The following is a 21,845-nucleotide window of genomic DNA, read 5'->3' as shown; positions in this document are numbered from 1 at the left end:
TCAGGCAGCCTCATATGAATCCAGGCTTCTCCGTCTACCAGCTACTGACTCTCAGGCCAGTGTCCTAACCTCTCAAGTCTCAGCTTCCTCATTCAACACTGGGAACAACAGCATCTTCCTCGTAGGGTTCTTTGGAAGTTTAAAAGCAATGTGTGTAAAACCCTTAGTGAAGGGCAGGGCACCAACCACATGCTTGATAAAGGTGAGTGGTTATTAAGATTGTGAACTGAAATACATTTTGAAGAAACATTAAAAGCTGATATTAAACCTTTATTATTTATTTAACCTTATCTGCTCTACCAGAAAAATACCAAATCACCTTTTCAACCTCTCCATTTCACGTAAGGATGTCTCATAACCACTGCAGATTTAATACATCCCAAACTGCACTCTTTATGCCCTGTACCCTCCCACACCCCATTCTCCTGTCTCCGCTGTCTTCATCAAGGGTATCATCCCCGACCAAGGTGCTTGGGTCAAAACCTCAGATTTGTCCTGGATTTTCTCACCCCACCCCAGTCCTCTCATCCTGTCATTCCTGCTTTCACAAGCTGTATCTCAGATCCATAAATGCATAAGCCTGCATTTTCATAGCAATCACATTTATTACTTGTGGGGCCTCTTAGCTGGTGTTCCTGGTCCTATTCATGCTCCTGCCCAGTCCATTTCCAACTAATTGCTGGAGTGGCTTCTTCAAAACCAAATCAATGTATAGCACAGGGAAATATATACAAGATCTTCTGGTAGCTCACAGAGAAAAAAATGAGACAATGAATATATATATATATGTTCATGTATAACTGAAAAATTGTGCTCTACACTGGAATTTGACACAACATTGTAAAATGATTATAAATCAATAAAAAATGTTTAAAAAAATCGAATTGGATGATAGCAATTTGCTAATAAATGCAGTGAAAATGTTACTTGATGAATGTTTCTATGTATTAAATATATACTCATATATATGTGAATATACAGACATATAAATATTCATGAAATGACAGCCATTTATTAGATATTTAGAGACCCCAAGCCAGTCCCTTCATTTTACAGTGACAGAAAAAAAATGCTGGAAGGATATTCTGCTCAAGGTTGGACCTGTGTGTGTGAAGGTAGCTGAGACAATGCTGGGCAAACTCAGCAAAAATTTACCTGTCATTAGCATCCACGCTGCTGTCAAGAGCTGTCACTATTTGAAAGTTGGTCCCCTGATTTCACAACCAACTTGTTTCTGTCCAAGAAAGCACATTCCATTCCCCATGGCTATGGATTATATATATATTACAGCTTTAGTCCTACATTATGTCACAACGTTTGAGCTGGTGTTTTAGTGAAGCTTGAAAGCATCTTAACTGCCCTCTTATCTGTCATTACCTTAGCTTATTTTTTAACACTGTCTAAATAAATAAATCTCAGATGGAGTGGTACTATGATGAGTATAAGTGATATTTTAATTATTATTCTTAGCTTCCTATCATACACACTGTTATCACAGCAATCTTCCTCTAAAAAGCAAATCTGACCTTTGACAAGAGCATGACCAAAACTCAGTCAATAACTACCCATTACCCTTTGGGTAAAATTCAAGACCTCTCCAGTCCTACCACCACTTCACACTCTGTTCACACAGATTGCGCGTGGTTTCCTGTCTTACAACACGTGCACTAATGTCTCTAAGGTCCCTTTGCCTAATACCCTTCTACTCTTTTCAGATCTGCCTCAAGTGTTATCTCCTGTAAGCTTTCTGTACCCTTCGTGGCTGCACCAAGTGTTCCTCCTCTGAGAATGCTGGTAATATCCATGGGTCAGTTTACTTCATGCCACAGGAACTCCTTCACAACAAGGACTATCTACGTCTTAAACTATCTGTGACTTTGGTATCAGGTAGAGCCCAGTGAACATAAGTTGAACTGAATCTTGACATGATCCCAGCAGCTCAGTATTTCAGTGGGGCTGTTTCCCCAGTGTGCGCTGGGGCAAGCTGAAGCAGCTGCAGCTTCCAAGAGGGGACTGGCGCTCACGGAGGATGTAAACTATGTGGTTATGCGTGACACTCAGCACCTCAGAGAAAGATCAGATTCTTTAATTTTTTGTCAACCGCAGACTATCAAGAAAAGACTGACTAGGGTGGGAGGGTATAGCTCAAGTGGTAGAGTACATGTTCGGCATGTAGGAGGTCCTGGGTTCAATCCCCAGTACCTCCTCTAAAAATAAATAAATAAGCCTAACCCCTACCCGCCCCCACCCCAAAAAAAAAATAAAAAAGAAAAAAGAAAAAAAGAAAAGACTAATTTTCAATTCTCTATTCTGATTAGTTTCTGCCCCAGCTAAATATTCTTCTCTAGACTTATCAGTAGTCTAAATTCTGTACTAACTTCATAAAGCAGCCCATTATTACATATCTTGTTAACAGGCAAGCTTAGGACACAGTGACCAGCTCTGTCCTGTGCATGCTTGGCAGTTTGTCCCCGATGCTTGCCGGCATTCAGTGAGGGAAAAGGAGTTAGAGGGCAGGCAGGCAAGGGAAACTGGGCGGTCTTCCAAGTACTCTGGAAACCAGTTTTTACAGAACAGCTTCATTACTTTCTCTGCAAGGCTGTGAACCTCTGTATCAGATGCACTCTTATTCAAGATAAACACAAAATTTACTTCTAAAATCAGCATTTTAAATTATCTAGCTGAAGTTATCTCCAGCACTGTTTTCCTTCGAAGGTATGAGTAATGGCAAATTCCTTTAAAACATCCTTTTGAAATGTTCAGAACTGCGCTGTAATTCTTCCCTCTGATCACCCGTAGCCACAGCAGTAAATGATTCGAAATACTCCAGTCCTCTCTCTTCTCTCGAGGAGTAACCAGATTGTCTTGAAATTCACACAGGAGGGTGGAAAGGTTCGGTGAATCTTGGCCTAAATCAACTCCCAGGCCCTGCTAAACTTCAAGCAGACTTCAAGAGTTCCTCCACAGCCAAGTACGTAACTAAACTCACAGGATGTAATTAGAACTCAATCTTTCATAGGGAATATGGGAAGTTAAAAGAAATACATATTCCATAAACTATATTTATTAATAACACCTCTGATATGATAGGGTTTAATTTTCAAACTTGATTATTTAGTATGATTCTTTAAAATTTAATTTTAATTCTCATTTCAAAAAATTCAAGCAATATGGTTAAGACCCTTGACCACCATCTTCTCTTTCCCTGTCCTGATCTTCCCAGGACTCACCACTGTCATCTGTTTGATATCCAGCACAATTCTTGAGATGCAGACTCACGAATATACTGTAAACTTTTAACTTAGTCACAAATAGCACTGAAAATTTTGACTGCCTCCATTGTTGGCAACCAGCTTAACTTCAAGCAAGATGTCCGGAAGAGACATCTTAAGTGAAGCAGCAGATGAGAGGGTGGAGTGAAACACTAGTAAAGAGGCCAGGAAGGTCTTCCCATGAGGCGAGGACAGACCAGGAGACCTGGGGCAGACAGAAGGGCTCCAAACACCCGCTCTATAAGCGGGGCACCCAGCCCAAGCGGGCAAAAAGGAACCTATTAAGTACTATCAATAATCAAGTCAAAACCCCAAGGAGCACAGGTGGAGGCAGTTCTGCTGCAGACAGTTTATTTAGTCACCAACACACAAGAGTTACTACTGTTCCAAGATTTGGAAATGCTGCCTTTGGAGTTTTGGGTCACCTCTACCTCAGTTCAACACTTTGGAAATTCTGTTAAATATTTCAAGTCTGTCCATTCCTAAAAATATCTCTTTAGTCGTAAAATCTCCTCCAGCTTTTATGCCCTCCCTCCCCTCTTTCTTCTGCTAGTCAAGCTCTTTAAAAGTTCTTATTTGTGGTTTCAATATCCTTATCTCTCATTTACTTATTAATCTTCAAAATTTGGCTTCTTTCCCTATCACTTCCAGTTGTCAAATACAATGGCTATCATTCAACTGTTTTGCTTTAATCTCTCTGGCATTTAAAAATCAGAATGACCTGGAAGCCTTGGCATCTGGGAGCTCCTCTCCTATCTTGATGTTAAGGATACTGCAATCCAGTCACTGGGCAGGGGCACTGTTTCAGTTCCTGGTCCCCTGGCTGTGACTAGGTCCTCCCTGTATCCCTGGGTATGCAACCAGTCCCAGGCTCTTGTCAATACTGTTGATTTTCAGGGTCCCACCACAGGGAGAGTGCTGCTGGGTGAGGAGCTGCTGTTTCTGTACATGGAGGATTAGGGTACAAGGGTCGTGGTAAAGGAACTAAACTTAACTCCTGGCTTCAAGGATTAAGCCCAGTTCTGATGCTCAAACTGACATGAATATATTTAGTCCCTTCATCCCATAGAAGGGGCCAAATGCATTACTTCTGCTATCTCTTAGACCATTTGTTTCCAGTGTCTTTTGCTAGACAGTCTTTCTCTACTTGTCCTTTCATTACTGGACTGGTATTGTCCTCGGAAGTTCACCCTTCTCTTTCATTTTTTATTATAAACACATGTCCCTATCCTCTCCCATAGATTTAACTACTACCTATATTGGTAACTCCCAAATATTTCTCCCCAAGTATTTCAACTTTCTTCCCTATTCCTACTGTCACTGCCTTAGTTCTGCCAGTTTCTCGCCAGATTTATCCCAATTGTCAATAAACTGATTTTCTTATCCTCAACACCCACCCCACTCACATCGCCATTAGAATTACCTTTATGAAGTGCAAGACCACAGTGCCTTTGCAATGTGTCTCACCCATTATCAAGATGAAATCCAATTCCCGCTGCGTGTTTTACAAGTTCACCTCTCAGCTTCATCTCACAAAACCATACAGCTTTCAGTTTCCCTGAAGTACCACATGGTTTCATGTGCCTGGAACTTTGTACATGCTATTCCCACTTGGACTCTCTCTCACTCACAAGGCAAGTTTTTTCTCAACCTTCAGGATGCAAGAAAAGGGAAACCTTTCCTATGAAGTTTGTCTTGATTCCTCTCTTTTGCTACCTGTGCTCTGGATGGGTCCATTCTCTGGGTTGACAACTGTTCTTGGTATATATTTATACTAGGCTTGTTTATGTTACGTAGACTAGTAGGTTCTAAGTTTCCTGCAGGCAGGGCCTAAGTTTTCTTATCACTGTATCACCATCATTTAAAACAGTGCTAGTGCAAAGGATATTCCAATAAATAAAACACACATTTTGGGGGGAAAAAAAGTGTCAACTCAATACAATATTCTTAGTGTACTCAAGTAAGGATCCTGCTTCTCAGTCATAACAGTATATCCAGGGCCACAGTATAGACTCCAATCATTCACTCAGTGAATGAGCCACCTGCCAGGTATCATGCTCTGTTCCAGGAACACCTTGGTAAAGTAATGCTAGGCTCTTAGGGAAGTGTGCTACTTGCATGGACCCAGACTCTCAAGGAGAAGCTATGAAGAAACTATGGGTCTAAAGCATAAAGATGTTAAATTTATTATATCCTGTTAAGTCAGGGAGGGTTGCCTAATAAAAACAAACTCAGTCTGAAGCAGGGATAAAGAAAAAAGCATGTGCCGTACCTTCAACTACTAATCCAGTTTGGTCAAGGACAACTAATGCTCTCTGGCTTAGTCTAGGACAATGTGTTAAACCTTTAACAGAAAGGACTTCAGAAAGTAAGGCTACCTCTGAAGACCTACAAAAACTGCAAGTCACTTGGAGGTAGGGGCCGGATGGTAGGGAATAATGACTGCCAGCCTCAGAACAGCGGAGGCAGTGATCCGAACAGCAGATTCAACTCAACCAGCTTTACTCAATGCTTATGAAAAGCCCAGCACTATGCTCGGCATTTTCTGAGCAAGGGCTTATGGCCAGGTTTTACTGCAATTGCTGGTCATGTTAAGAATTAAAGAGGTTAACAAGCACCACTTTTGTACACAATTTATTGATGATTATGATCAGAAAGTCTTTATTCTTTATTGATATTTTATATTAACTTTATGCAGTTTTTTAATCAAATAGCTATTTCTATTAAAGTTGTTCACAAAATTACAAATGCATACTGGTTCTCCAATAAACCAGTGAGTAAGGGAAATTTTAATATTCATATTGAAGATAATAACAATATGAATAACCACGGACAACTAATTATGCTGTGCTCGGCAACATACATCATGGAAATCTCAAAAAAACTCTCATTTAAGATATGATCCTGTCCTCAGAGGTCTTACACTGTAGATAAGAAGAAACTAGCACACCTAACAATTCCACAAAAACTAAGCACTTAGCCATGTGGCACAGAAGTTTTGAGGATGCAGAAGAAACAGTGGGCTAGACAATCTGTGCAGCCTTCAGAGAGAAACTAAGATTTCAGCTGGAGTTGACAGGATTTAAAGCAATGATTCTCAAACTTTTTGGTCTCAGGATCTTATTACACTCTTAAAAATGACTAACGACCCCCCACACACAAAGCCTTTGTTTATGTGGGTTGTAATTATCAATATTTACCACATCAAAAATTAAAACTATAAAAAATTTAAAATATTCATAAATATTTAAACATACAAATAATAAATGATTACATGTTAACATTTTTAATTAAAATAATATTTTAAAGGATAAAAACTTTGAGAGAAGTGTCATTGTTTTACATTTGTGCAAATATCTTTGATACTTTGCAAATATCAGACAACAGCTGCATCCTAGTATTCAACCTTTTGCTGTATCGCATGTTATGTCACCTCTGGAAAAGTCCACTGTACACTCATGAGAGAATGAGTTTAAAAGGCATATTATCATCTCAGTGTTAATAAAATAGCTGTGATTTCATGGGCCCCCTGAAGGGTCTGGATGGGTGGCGGGGAGGGATCCATGGACCACACCTGGGTTAATCATACATTTCAACAGAGAAAAAAAAAATGATATAAGCATGGGCTGGAAGTGTGTGGCTGGAGAGACATAACTTCCAAGCACGCAATGCTTACCCCTAAAATCTTGCTCCAACCAGGCCCACCTCCATGGTGAACCTAGAGGCAGAAACGGAAGGGCAAGGTGGGGACCAGAAGCCTCCCCTCGCTCCGCGGAGTATCTGTGCCTGCGGAAGCGGCCCCACCGCCCCCGGCAACATTCCCTGGAGGCCATGTCAGGGTTTCCTCTCTGGCGCCTACACTGTGCTCTCCTCCTCCGAGCTGTAAACGGCTCACAAGAAACGGCCGTGCTGTGGCTTCCCCAGGCTCTATTTACTAACTACAAAATCGTCTCACTGCTACAGTCTCAAATTCTTCATACATTTCTTGATCTGGCTGTCTTAAAAAGCACATTTAACATCAGCCACGTAGCCAGTTTTTCCTTGCCAATAATCATGAGCGTTTGCTCTTCCGTTCCTGTGCATCCTGCGCTCTGTAAAAACAGCTCCTGGAGCGTCATATGTCATGGATCTCGTTGCCATAAACTGAAAACATTTTCTTCTTATTTTGTGGCACAAATTAAACGCGTTCTGAACTCGGTTTGCATACAGTCCATCTCTGGCCAAAAAAAGAGGTTTAAATATACGGATGGGGGGTAGGGGGTGGCCATTATCATGGCTAAACTGTTTTTATCATCACAGTCAGTGTTCAATAGTGTATAAATCATGGTAAAATTTTAAATTAAAAAATAATGTTCTAAAATTATCCTGCAATAAGTATAGTTGTTCATTTTATGTAGTAAGCTTTAAATTGTCTAACAGTATTTTGTAGCTAAGAGAAGCACAGATGAAACAGAAGCTTCCTTTTCAGTCTTTTAAATAAAAAAAAAAATAAATGCAATCATGAATCTATATAGTTTTTCAGTCTTTTTAATTTTTTATTTTTAGTAAACATTTATTAAGGCCCCTTTACAGAAGAGAATAAATCATTCTGAAGTCAAAGTGAAACTAAAACTTTAAAAAAGAGATTTCTGCTTCTGGAAATGGTAAACTAGGTAGTTCAGAGCAACTATCTTGCTAAGGACAGCCCAGAAAATCTGGACAAAATACAAAAAATATCTTGAAGGCAGAGGAGCACTAACAAGTTAATTCAGAATTACCATACATAAAAATCAATTCCAGGTGAACTATATACCAAATGTGAAAGATAAATAATACAGCTTTTGGAAAATAATGTGGGATAAAGTTTCTATTACCTAGGGGTAGGGAAGGATCTCTTAAACAGGAAACAAAAAGTACCTATTATTAAAAAAAAGTAAATATAATGACACAAAAATTCAGCTTTTGTTCATCAAAAGATGTCCTCAGGAAAATGAAAAAGCAGGTCATATAAAACCAGTAAAGGGCTCATATTCAAAACAATAAAGAGTTCTAACAAGTTTAAAAAAAGACTAAAATAAAATAAAACAGAACAAGGAAGTCTGATATCAGATCCCACCTTCCAAAAACTAAAAGATAACAATAAGAAAACAGGCAAGAGGCTAGAGGAGGCGAATCACCAAACTACATTATCTAAATGGCTAACAAACATATGAAAAGGTGTCTACAGTGAGGAAAATACAAAAGAAAACCAAAATGGAAAGTAAAAAAAGAATCATAGTGATAAATCATTATATAGGAGAACGGCTGCAAATGTTTAAACCTGATAATAACAAGTGCTGCCAAGGATATGGAATAACAGGAACTCTCGTGCACTACTTGTGCAAATGTAAACTGTTATACCTACTTTGGAAAACAGTTTGGCACTATTCTTCTAAAGTTAAAGACAGACATACTTCATGATCCAGCAATTCCACTCCCAGGCACATACCCCAAAGAATTCATGCACGCAGCCACCAAGAAATACATACAAAAATATTCAGAGCAGCACTATTCGTAATAGCTCCCAACTGGGAACAACCCAAATATTCTCAATAGTAGAATGGGTAAATATATTCTGGCATATTCATAAAATGGAATACCACAGAGCAATGAAAATGGAGGAACAACAGTCACACACAACAGCAAGGATGGATCTCACAAACATAATGACCACATGCAAAAGAATATATAGCATGTGACTCTGTTCAAAATCAGCCAAAACTATTATGTTCAGAGGTACATGGGTGGTAGAAGTAGAAAGGAAAGACAGAACTCAGAAGAGTGATCACCTGTAGGTGGGAGTGGGGATGCCTATTACTAGCAAAGGTTACTAAGAAGGGGCTGCTGGGTCCTGCAGTGTCCTATTAACTGACCTCAGAGGTGGTTATTTTAAAATAATTAAGTTTTACATTTGTATTTTATGCACTTTTCTGGTAGTGTGATATACTCCACAATAAAAAAGAACAAAAGCAAAACAAAACAAAAAATTAATACAAGGAAAAAGTGGCATCTTTAGTATAACCTTAAAAATTAGATCACAGAACCCAAATTCCTTAGCTGGCATCCTGGCCCTTCATTATCCAGCCCTGTCTTTCTAGTCTCATTTCTTGCCACTTACCTTTCTCCAAGGAGTCTGCCTCACTCGTGCTCAACCCTGTGCTTTCTTTTCCTTTACTGGTGATGTTTCTCTGTCTAGAAAACCATGCAGACAAAATCGAATCATCATTGTGCCAAACTAAGTACAAACTGTCATTTGAGACACAGCCTGGGTGTCATCTCCTGTGAGAAAGCAGATTCTCAGGAGACACAGATTCTAGAGCCACACTGCCTGGCTCAAATTTCAGATCTGCCACTTACTGGGCATGTGACCTTGGTCAAGTTACCAACCTTAGTTTTGTAGCTTCCTCAAAAAAAGGATAAAAAATATTACCTGCCTCTGTGGGTTGTTTGAATATTAAATAAGTGAATATACTCAAAGTGTTTGGAACATGCCTAGGAGACAATAAACACTAAATATTAGCTGGTATTATTATCTAGCTAACTATTATTATTAGTTATTAGCTATTATTATTATTATTAGCTATTATTATTAGCTAGAATCATTATTAGCTAGGTATTAGCTATTACTATTATCAATACACTCTGACAACCTCCTCCCTATCCCCTGGAGACCCTCCCCATAAGACACTCTTCCCCTGGGCTCCCATGGCTCAATATTATAGTTTAGTTTCTTGTACACAGTCCTTATGGAGAATTACTTCCGTGAGAGTAGGAACTAATAAATCTTTGACGTCTCAACCCTCAACATCTAGCACAATGTCTCTGAGTATTAGATGCTCAAAGAACATCTGTGGAATGAATAAACTACAGAGACTACAAACGTGGATCACATAAGAGAATAGTCCCTTCGTGCTGCCCTATCTTGTGCGGGCACTACAAACTGAAAGCACGGTCTTGATGAGATTTCTATAGCAACTACCCCAGAATATGGGTGTAGACTCCCTCTGGTAGCAACAAATGAGAGACAAGTAATAATACTTGTCTTACCTACCTGTCGTGAGGCTACTGTGAGGCTCAAGTGATAATGACTATGAAAAAATTTTTAAGTATGAAGCTCTACAGTATGAAGTTTTATGGCCTTAACAGAGCAACAGGATTATTGTTGAATTGCAAGCCCAGAAAGGGATTTAAGGGGTAATATGGAATTAATATAACGTAAAAATGCAATTTGATATGGTCTTAGATAAAATTTGCATTTTGGGGTTAAAATATTTTGCAATGAAACTAATTTTCTCCTTTGGTTATTAATGATTTCTGTGCTGTCAAAACAAACATTTCTGTATGTGAATGTTCATAGCAGCATTATTTGTAATAGCCAAAAAGTGGAAACAACCCGAACGTCCATCAACTGGTGAATGAACAAACTGTGGTACATCCATTCAATGGAAAACTACTCAGCAATAAAAAGGAACAAATTACTGATATTGTACAACATGGGTGAACCTCAAAGACATGCTTGGTGAAAGAAGCCACCATGAACGCTACATATTTTATGATTATACTTAAATGCAACATTCACAAAAGTCAAATCTATAGAGATGAAGTAAATTAATGGTTGCCTAGGGATGGGAGTGGGAACAAGGACTGGCAGCAAATGACCATAAAGGGTCTCTTTGGGCTGATGGAAATGTTCTAAAATTGAGTTGTGATGATGATTACACAGCTTCATAGATTTACTAAAAATGTATACCTGTAATGGGTGAATTTTATAATATGTAAATTATACCTCAATAAAGTTGTTTTTTAAAAAACATAAATATTTGGCATTCTTTTACAGCTAGCTATAATTCCTGAATCTTTTAAGTCTTACCCACACATGGGAGCAAATAAAATAATAATAAAGCATAACAAGAAAAATCAGCTTTTAAAAATAAAATAAATTAAAATATGTCATGTGCTCCATACTTAGCTTTGTACCAACTCTGCCAATCTGCTGTTATCTTACATTAAACACTGATTATACTCAAATCAAAAACAAACAAACAAAAACCCAAAGCACCATCTCTATATTTTCCAATCCAAGAGCAACAAACAATGATAAACAGGCTTTCACTGTCATTTGTTTATTTCATCCCACCTGTACAAACACACACTCTGGCCTCATCTGCATTTATAATTGCAAATATAAATATTTGACATAATTCCCCCCTCTTTTAATGATCAAATAGCAAGCATAAGAAAAAGGTAAATACAGAAAATACAGTATATAATGAGATAAAAGAATAATGATATACATACAATAAACAGAATTTCTAAATAGGGTACAAACTAACCCTCAGAAATTGACAGTTCCTTATACAAATGTATTTCCGATTAAATTCTACAACAAGTCCTAAAATGCTATCCAAATTAGTTTGCTGAACTGGAATTGTTAAACTAGATATTGCTTAAAGTAGGTCACTGGCACAGGCGTGAAAGTATTCGGTAATGCAGAGATCTACTTGCAAAGTCATTTGTCATAATGAGAGCTGATTTAGACAAAACAGGAGAAACTACACTGATTGGGTGTCAATTGTCAGTTGTATTTTATTCAAATAAATCTCATTTTAGATTTATCACACTGCAGATTCTTGAATAGGGAAATAACAAGATGAAAGAAGTGTTTTCAAAAGAGTAGATCTGGTGGCAATGTTTAGAAAGTGCCTCTATTGCTTCCTGTTCCTTTGTCTCTCACATCTACTCCAAAGACCATCAATCTTCTGAAATGTCTTTCAGGTTTTTTCCTCTCTCCATTTCTACTCACCACTATAATCCTAATTTGTGTCAGGAGTCCTTAAAGGACAGGAAAGCTGAGAAAAGAAGCCAAACTAGAGGCCGTTAGAATAGTCTAGATGGAAATAAAGAGGACTTGGTTTCAAGCAGTGATTCTCAAAGTGTGGTCCCAGACCAGCAGCATCACCAGGGAACCTGACAGAAATGTAAATTCTCAGGCTTTATCCAGACCTACTGAATCAGAAACTCTGAGGGCAGGGCCAGCAATCTGTATTTTTAAGGAGTCCTACGGGTGATTCTGATGTCAGCTAAAGTTTTAGAATTAGTGGTTTGGAAAGAAGCAGAGAGGAAGAAATGGGTGAGAAAATGGGGAATGAGGAGAAAATTTGGGAACCTGCTAAGAATTTCTACCACAATGTCCCTCCAATCGCCAACCCAACCTATCCAAAAATAACTCTTCTCCAAACATGCTCTTCCAAGTGTTATTCATTTCTGGTATCACAACCCTCTACCCTGCTTAAGTTCAATCTCCCTTCTCACTAGTCCTCATGCAATATACTAATCTTGTTGATTCCATGGCTGGAGCTCTAGGCAGTCACGGATAAAAGAAATGCACCATATAAGGGAAATTGTGATTTAAAAAAAAGACCCTTCAAACCAGTGAAGAAAGGATGAATCATTCAATAAATGATTTTGGAGTAACTAGCTAGTCATTGTGGGAGTGGAGTGTGGAAAGCTATATTCCTTACATCAATTCTGAGATGCATTTTTTTTCTTTACATGTTAACATCTCTGAAATCCAGACAGGTATTACAGTTAATACCATCTTATATCTTACAATTAATTGGCAGCATTCCTTCTTTCTTAGTGGAGCATAAAATAATGTCAAGTCTTAAAACTGATGGCATCTTAAATTAAACAAAATATAGTAATGTAACCCCTAGCATTTACTGAATGCATATTACGGGCCAGTCACAATACTTTACATGTAATAACTCATTTACTTATTAAAACACCCCACAGAGTGTATTACTGTCATGCCATTTCATAGAGAAGGAAACTGAAGCAGAGAGGTTAAATAATATAGTCGATGGAAATAGAACTCAAACCGACTGCAAAGCTTAAGCTCTGACTTACTGTTTAACTGAAAGCTGAAAAACACTCTTCTATTTTCCTCTATTCATTATAAAATGGTCTTTATTTGAAAATGTTTTGATTTTGTCATCAGTCTTAAAAAATAATTATTTTTCTCTCAGCACTCTGACAACAGCATTCTGTCTCATGAGAGTGGCTTCCTCTGTGGCTAATGAGAAGTCAGCTATCAGGCTTCAGTCAGAATAGACTGCTTTCTCTTCCTGGCCACTATTAAGATCTTCTATTTGCCAGTGTATCTAGGGGATATTTCTCTTTCTTTATCCTGCTTGAAATTCCTAATTCAGAGGATTCAAGTCTTTCATCAATTTAGGAATATCTCAGTCATCATCAATTCAAATACTGCCTCTCCCCCAATTTTTCTATTACCTCTTTCTAGAACTCTGATTAGACGTCACGTTAGACCTCATTCTATCTTTCACATGCCTTAATCTTTCTTTTATGTTTTCTCTGTCTCTCTGGGTTTCCTGTGGGCAATTTCTTTAGCTCTATCTTCTAGTTCATTAATTCTCTCTTCATGTGTCTAATCTGCTATTTAACTCATCAATTAACTACTAAGTTCAATAATCATGTTCTTCATTTTTGATGTGGTTATTTTTTCATTTATATATGGTTACCAACATTTTTTAAAACAGCCATTTAGATAGCTCTACAATGATGCACAGCAATTGAAAAACCCAGCTTTCATGGGGACATTCAACCAAACGCAGTCTTTCAACCTGGTTATTTATAATGGTCTCAGTTGCCTAGTTACACTTAATCTGTGCTTTTAATTCTTTAACGATATTAAATATTTTGGCTTTATGTTCAGTTTCCAATCATTACAATATTAAACAGTCTTTTCAAATCAGATGATTTTTGTTGTTCCTGCTGACTCACGCACTGTGGCTTGTTTCCTAAGTGTTTTGTGATTTTTCATTACAGGCTTCTTTTCTGTGGAATTTTATTTGTGGGGCTTTTTTGAGTCCTGAGTATTTTTTCTTCTGAGAATATTTGTGTTGCTCTGTCAGGTTCCTGGAGGCACTAGTAACCAGAGAATAATTTAAAGTAAATTAGCCTGAGTTTTTCATGCTACACAGATAGTATGAATTCAAGATCATCCATGGGCCAGTTCATGGTTATGAATTCTTAGGGGAGATTTTTCTTTAATTACTATGGAAAAATTTAAACACAGAAGTAGGCAGAAAAATATGATGAACCTTCATGAGTTCATCAGCTCCTGGCCAACACTGTTTCTTTTTTTGTTTTGATTTTTTTGGGTTTTTTCGGGGGGAAAGGGAATTAGGTTTATTTATTTAATTTTTTTAATGGAGGTACTGGGGACCTCCTGCATGCTAAGCACGTGCTCTACCCCTTAAGGTATAACCTTCCCCAAACACTGTTTCATTTGTATCCAACCCATATCTGTCTCCCTGCATCTGCATTAGTCTTAAAGCAAATCTATTTTATGGATAAACACATTGGTATTTATCTCTAATAAATAAAGACTTAAAAATCACAATACCACTACTATACTTAAAATATTAATAATAATTCCAATACTAGCAAGTAACCAGTACTCAAATTTCCAACTGTTTTATAAATGTCATTCAAGGTTTTGTTAGTTTGTTTGCTTTAATGTGCTTTTTTCCCTTTGCAACTTATTTGTCAAAGAAACCAGGTTATTTGTCCTGTAGGGTTTCCCATAGTCTGGATTTTTTTACTGGATCCTCATGGTGATATTTAACATGTTGCTCTGTCTCTAATTCTTATAAATTGGTACTTAGATCTAGAAATCAGATCAATTTGTATAGGAAAAGGAAAATATATTCTTAATGCAGCACCAACAAATGGTAACCAACAAGCTTTTATACAGTAACATTATGAACTCATAAATTTTTCAGTTAATGTTTTTATTGGTATTCAAACTGTCTCATCACTGGTCAAAGGGAGTCTCTTCATGAATGCTCTTGGGTCCTTTTGATATGACCTTGTCATAGTGTTTGATGACTTACTTGCAATATGGTATAACAAAAAATTCTACATTTAGGTTTATCTTGTATAATTCATGCTGCAGGCCTGGATCAGCTATCCAAGGAATCGTGCTTCCTTTTGTGAGAATTGGTATTTCGAGACCATAATTTGGGCACTAGGGTTACATACTGCTACTGGGTTAATCATTGTTTCTAGGTCTTTTCAATGGAATAAGTTAGCCGGTAGTTTTTTTGTTTCGGCTTTTTTTTAAGATAAAATTCACCACAAGTTCATATGAAAACTTCCAATTCAAAATCAAGTTAATCAAGAGAATGAGTAGACAAGCCACAGAATGGGAGAATATATTTGCAAAAGACATGTCTGATGAAGGACTATCATCCAAAATATACAAAGAACTCTTAAAATGCAACAATAAGAAAATGAACAACCCAATTAAAAAATGGGCAAAAGACCTGAACAAGACACATCATCAGAGAAAACACATAGATGGCAAACAAGCATACGAAAAGATGCTCAACATTACACGTCATTAGGGAGTCGTGAATTAAACAATGAGATACCACTACACATCTATTGGAACAGCCAAAAATTAAAGCGGTAACACCAAATGCTGACAAGGATGTGGAGCAATAGGAATGCTCATCCACAGCTGGTGGAATGCAATACAGTACAGCCACTTAGGAAGACGGCTTGTGGTTTCTTACAAAACTAAACATAGTTTTACGATCCAGCAATCACGCTCCTTGATATTTATCCAAAGGAACTAAAAACCTACATCCACACAAAAACCTGCACACTGATGTTTATAGCAGCTCTATTCATAATTGCCAACACTTGGAAGCAAGCAAGATGTCCTTCAGTAAGTGGATGGATAAATAAACTGGTACATTCAGAAAATGGATTATTCAGTGCTAAAAAGAAATGAGCCATGAAAGCCATGGAGGAAACTTAAATGCATATTACTAAGTGAAAGAAGCTAATCTAAAAGGGCTACATACTGTATGATTCCAACTATACAACATTCTGGAAAAGACAAAACTATGGAGGTAGTAATAAGATCAGAGGTTGCCAGTGGCTGTCGGTTGGAGGGAGGGATGAATAGCGAGACTGCAGAGGAGTTTCAGAGCAGTGAAACTACTCTGTATGATACTGTAACAGTGGATACATGTTATTAAGCATTTGTCAAAACCCACAGAATGTCCAACACCAAGAGTGAACCCTAATGTAAACTCTGCAATTTGGTGACAACAATGTGTCAATGTTGGCTCATCAGCTGTAACAACTGTACCACTCTGGTGCAGGATGCTGATAGCAGGGGCAGCTGAGGGCAGTGGGGAAGGAACTCTGTACTTTCCATTCAACTTTACTGTGAACTTAAAACTACTCTAAAAAAATAAGCCTAAGTGGGGTAGGGTGTAGCTCAGTGGTAGAGCACGTGTCTAGCAAGCATGAGACCCTGGGTTCAATCCCAGGTCCCTCCATTAAAATAAATAAATGAATACCAACTAATTACCTCCCCCTCCCTCCCAAAAAAATACACAGTGCTATATGTCAACTGTATCTCAGTAAAACTGGAAGGAAAAAAATTTTTAAGCCTATTTAAAAAAATCAATTTAAAAGGGTTTTAATTAACTTCTTTTATTTTATATCTGTATCTCCTAGAATCTGAGTCTCAACAACACTGAAGATGATAAAATATCACATAAGTACTCATTTGCTTGTATGACAACACACACACAACAACAACCTCAGAGTAATAATACAGATACTGTCACCAATAATATGGGGGTACAGTTGAAGGGTTTTGTTGTTGCTTTTGTTTTTTGCAGTTCTTTTCATGTCCTCAGGGTGTTATACCAAGGATGTAAAGTTCAAATTACTGAGTTTTAAATTTTAGGTTATTTGTTTCTTGTTAGTTTCAATTTTTAAGGATGGCTTTTTAAAAGAAAATTAACTTTGCCTTATAATCATTTAAATAATTGTATAAAGTCAAATCTACAAAAAAAAGCAATACTCAGAGCGGTCCAGTTCCTATCCCTGTCCCCTCTACCCTATTTCCCTTTCTTCCTCTCATAGCTACTCACTTTTAAGCTTTATGATTTATTCTTTGATTTAAAAATATAAAATGCAAATATTTACGTAAAAATACATTAGAAACTCTCACATTCAATGGGAATGGAAGAACAAATTACAAAGACCACTGGTTTTATAGTTAGAAGACATAACTGTCCAGTTATTATTTCACTACTTGACCTTGGGGAATTATCTGATTTTTCAGAGCTTCAGTACCCTTTTCTATATTACGAAGAAATAATAAATACCTACTTTATACACTTGCTGTGAGGATCAGATGAAATGTGAAAATCTTTTAAAGGTACAATTGTATATGAGTACATCTTTGGAGTAAAGGTTTCTTAAGATCAGCCCCAAATAATTCTGTTTATAATAAAAATCTCTTTTGCTCTTAGGTACAAAGCAGGCAGAAAAAAAATTTTAACTATTCCCTTGTTAAGAAAGGACCCTCAAGAAGTAGGGGGTGAGAAGCTGAACTCAGAAGTTCCCAGCATTCTCCCAGGAGAAGGACCAGTGAGTCTCAGGAAGTGTTATGTAGAAGCCTGGTCCTCAGAGTCTGGGTCACCAACAGTTAAGTGGCTGCACTTCTGGATGTCTAAGGGAGACTGAGGCCAACAGTGCCCTGCAAGACCCAGCCCTGCCTACATCTCCAGCTTCTCTCCCACCACCCTGCCTTCCTATCTCCAGCAAACCAGCTTTCCTCAGTTCCTCCAAAGGTGCAAGCTCCTTCTTCCCTCAATACCTTCACTCATTAGTCCCTTTACCTGAAGGCTCTTACTCCAAATGATCATCTGGCCAACTCCTACTTTCCCTTCCAATCTTTGCTTAAATGTTGCTTTCTCAGAGAGGCCTTCCCTAATCTCCCAGAGTAAGTCAGATTCCCTAGTTAATCACTGTTACAGCTCTCTCTGTTTTCCTAAAAGGTATTTATCAGGGTTTGATGTTACACAGATAGTAATGTGACCATTGGATTGGCTTTCCCTCACCAGATAAACAGTTATGTGATGGTCAGTGAATGCTTTGCTTATTTCTGATAAGAAAAGATACTACACTTGATGTTGGCCAAAAGGCCAAGAAGTGATTTTGCTTATTTCTTTATCCCCAGTTCCTAGTATACTGCCTAATGTAGAGTAGGTGCTCAGTAAGTATTTGTTGAATGAATGAATGAGTGAGTGAAAAGCTTAATACATCATATATAAAACTGATGAACTAGATTCTGGGAATACTGGGAAAGAAGGAAGGATCAAATTGTTAAATATAGGGGAAAAATTGTATTCCAGAGTCCTCTCATAAGGGGGGCAATATTTCATTCTCCTCTAACTTGATTTATAATTTAATATTATAATCATTCAAATTGTAGAATATATTTCCCTCTCTATATATAATAAAGTAAGTTTTAGTGATCAAAGTATCCAGAAGCAAGGCTTCCTTATGCCTGTCACAAAAACTAAGGTTTTTTTCACTAGTGATGTAGCATAAGCCAAGAGTATTATGTTAAAGCAAAAAATGTCAAAATAAAATACTATACCCTTCTAAAAATGCCAAGTAGACATGTGTCTGTGGGAGAGAAACCTACAGGGAGGGGAAATCTGGAGATAAAAAGAGACTTCAGAAACATATAAACCAAATGCTATAATCTTTAAACATTACCTTGTTTTATGTAGCCAGAAATATGAAAAGCTTATTAGCATTTCTCTTCACTGGACATAATGAGTAAAGTATGGCAGACAGAGGATACACAATTTAAAAAAAAAGTTAAAATTTCATTTATTTTTTTCTATCTAAAGTTTTCATTTTCCTGTTTCCCTGCAAACAAACAAAAACATTCCATATTTCTTAGATTAAGAAAAAGAGGATTTCTGTCCATTTGAACTCAAAGTGAAAGATGACCTTTTTTGAAATATATATACATTCTGGTAGTGGGGAGGGTATAGCTCAAGCAGTAGAGCACATGCTTAGCATGCACAAGGTCCTGGGTTCAATCCCCAGTACCTCCTCTAAAAATAAATAAACAAATAAACTTAATTAACTTCCTTCGCCAAAAAGAAAATACATACATTCTGATTAGCATCTATTAAAAAGCATGCTATACATGATCAAGCACCCAAAATTCACATACAGCCTTTACCACTGAAAAGAACCTGAGCTCCTCAAAGATGAGAACCAGGACAGAAAATATACAAGATAAGAGCTAGACATCTTGTCATACCAAAAAGCAAGGATGCAATAAACAGTCTTCAGAAGTCAACTTGAAGATGCTCCTTTCACAAGTTAAGAATAGGACAATCTAAAGCATTGATAAAAAATAATCACTGCAATGGGTTCACATATATCAAACATGGTAAAAATCCATGAGTTCATAATAGTATTTTTAGAAAAGTACTCATTGGTCTCCTTTGGATGATGCTAGGGAACGAACTTACTATTTTGAAAACTGGCAAATAAAGGGAAAGAATCAAATATTTAACCTGCCTTTCTTGAATGAAGTGTATCTCAGATTAACCGCAGAGTTGATATGGGAAAGTTTCTCCAGCTAATTAATGAAGACAAAAGACAATTAGAATATCAACATTTTGCAACATAAATTAACATAGCGAGGCACTGATCTCCAAAACTTAACATCATAGTAAGATGAGACTACTGCCTATTACATGCCTCTTAATAGAAGTAAACACCACCTCCTATAAAGTATTCTTGCCAAACGAAAAGAATCTGAACTAGATTAAACTTCTAGACATGACTACTGTTTACATGAAATACAAGACACAGGAACATGTTAAACACACCATGGGTATGCCATTAGCAAAGTCCAGAAAGTGAGAAACTATAGGACAGATGACCAAGTTTATTCTTTAGATAAACTGAGGGGGAAAAGAGAGGAAACCCTACAAATAAAAAAAAGAATTAGGAAACACATTAACCAAATGGTACATTGCCCTTGTTTGGATCCTGAAGTAAACAAATCAAATTTTCAAAGTTAGGGGAAATTTGAATACTGATTTTTTGGTGTGATATTAAGGAATTCATTTTTAGAGGTGATTATTACACTATGCTTAAGTTTGTTCTTTAACAAGTCCTTAGCTTTTAGAGATGTACAGCAGAATATTTATGAACGAGATACGTGTGAGAGGCTGTAGTCATCTGATGGTCTGTCCTGGGCTGGAGGATCTCTTTTCCGCAAGGGCTCCCTCACACGCTGGCTGTTAGCTGGAGGCCTCAGTTCCTGTCCAAGGAAACCTTTCTGAAGGCTATTTAAATGTCGCCATGATATGGCAGGCTGCCTTTCCTCAGATGAGCAGTCTAAGAGAGCAAAACAGAAGCTGCAACACCTCTTAGGAACTGGCACCAGAAATAACACACCGTCGGCACTCTACTATCGCACGGGTTACACATGTCAGCCCTAGTGGGAGAGTCAGTGTCAGAGGGGATCACACAAAGGCACGAATACACGTCAGGCCCGTCTTGGAAGCTGGCCACCAAGTCATGGCACGAAAGCTCCTGACTGTGACTTTAAAAATCCTTCACTTCCTACTGCACTCCAAGCTCACTTCATTCCATTTCACCCTTTCTTGGTTCAATAAGCTCCAGCTTTACTGGCCTCCTTTTCTGTTCCTCAAAGGTGAGAGGTTCGTATCCGGTTTAGGGCCTTTGTATGAGCTGTTTCCTCTGCCAGGATTATTCTCTCCACTTATCACCTGATCATTCAGATCTGACCATAAATGTCACCTTGGAGAGGCCTTCCCTGGACACTCCGTCTGAAGAATCTCTCTATCCCCCTTCTGTCCCAGCACCCAGTTTTAATTATTTGGAGAATACATCACTATCTAGTATTTTAGTCCATCTGGCTCGGTGTTAAACAGTCTTACGATTAGCCCCTTTTCCCTCCATCAACCATCACCTACTCCTTCCTGGATCATTCCCATCTGTACACATTTAAGCTCTAGCATGTCCCCTCTTAAGAAGCAAAAATTTTTCCTCAATCTCATATTCCTCTTCAGGAACTACTCCATTTCTCTACTCTCTTTACAGCCAGACGTTGTTAAAGTGGTTACATAAATAAATAAACACTACCTGTACTTTCTTATCTCCCATTCATGCTCTGTTCAATCCACTCCAATGACTTCTACCTCCATCACCAGCGATATCCATCCTGCCAGTCCAAAGAACAGTTTATGCCCTCATCCTACTGGGTCTCTCAGCAGCACTAATTTCTGTTAACCTTTCCCTCCTTCTTGAAATAATCTCTTGATTTCATTCAACCAGTGATTACTAAACCCTAGCCCTGGCCAGACACTGTTCTACGCATCTGACTTTACTGGTTTTCCTTCCATGTGTTTGACTCCTTTTACTGCTCATCTTCATCCTCCTCAGACCTATTCTCTAAATGTTATGTAATTCAGAACGTAATACCAAGCCCCCTTTTCTTTATTCTCTCCTTAAATGACATGATACATTCCCAGGGCTTTAACTATTACCCTTATATTGAAAACTTTCAAATTCATATCTGTAGCCTGGAACTTTTCTTGGAACTCTAGTCCTCCCATATTCAATAACTTACTTGACATTTCCACCTGGACTCCTCAA

General features: G+C 37.8%; 1 protein-coding gene and 1 pseudogene across 5 annotated transcripts in view; both read right to left on the bottom strand.

Moving 5' to 3' along the window:
• The window catches only part of TNRC6B (trinucleotide repeat containing adaptor 6B), a 225,200-nt gene that overhangs the window by 172,294 nt on the left and 31,061 nt on the right, over positions 1-21,845 (bottom strand). The window lies entirely within an intron of this gene.
• On the bottom strand, positions 18,180-18,343 carry LOC123618392 (U2 spliceosomal RNA; annotated as a pseudogene).

Source organism: Camelus bactrianus, chromosome 12 (genome assembly GCF_048773025.1).
Source record: "Camelus bactrianus isolate YW-2024 breed Bactrian camel chromosome 12, ASM4877302v1, whole genome shotgun sequence".
Classification (NCBI taxonomy): Eukaryota; Metazoa; Chordata; class Mammalia; order Artiodactyla; family Camelidae; genus Camelus; species Camelus bactrianus.
This window is presented reverse-complemented; position numbering and strand designations above follow the sequence as displayed.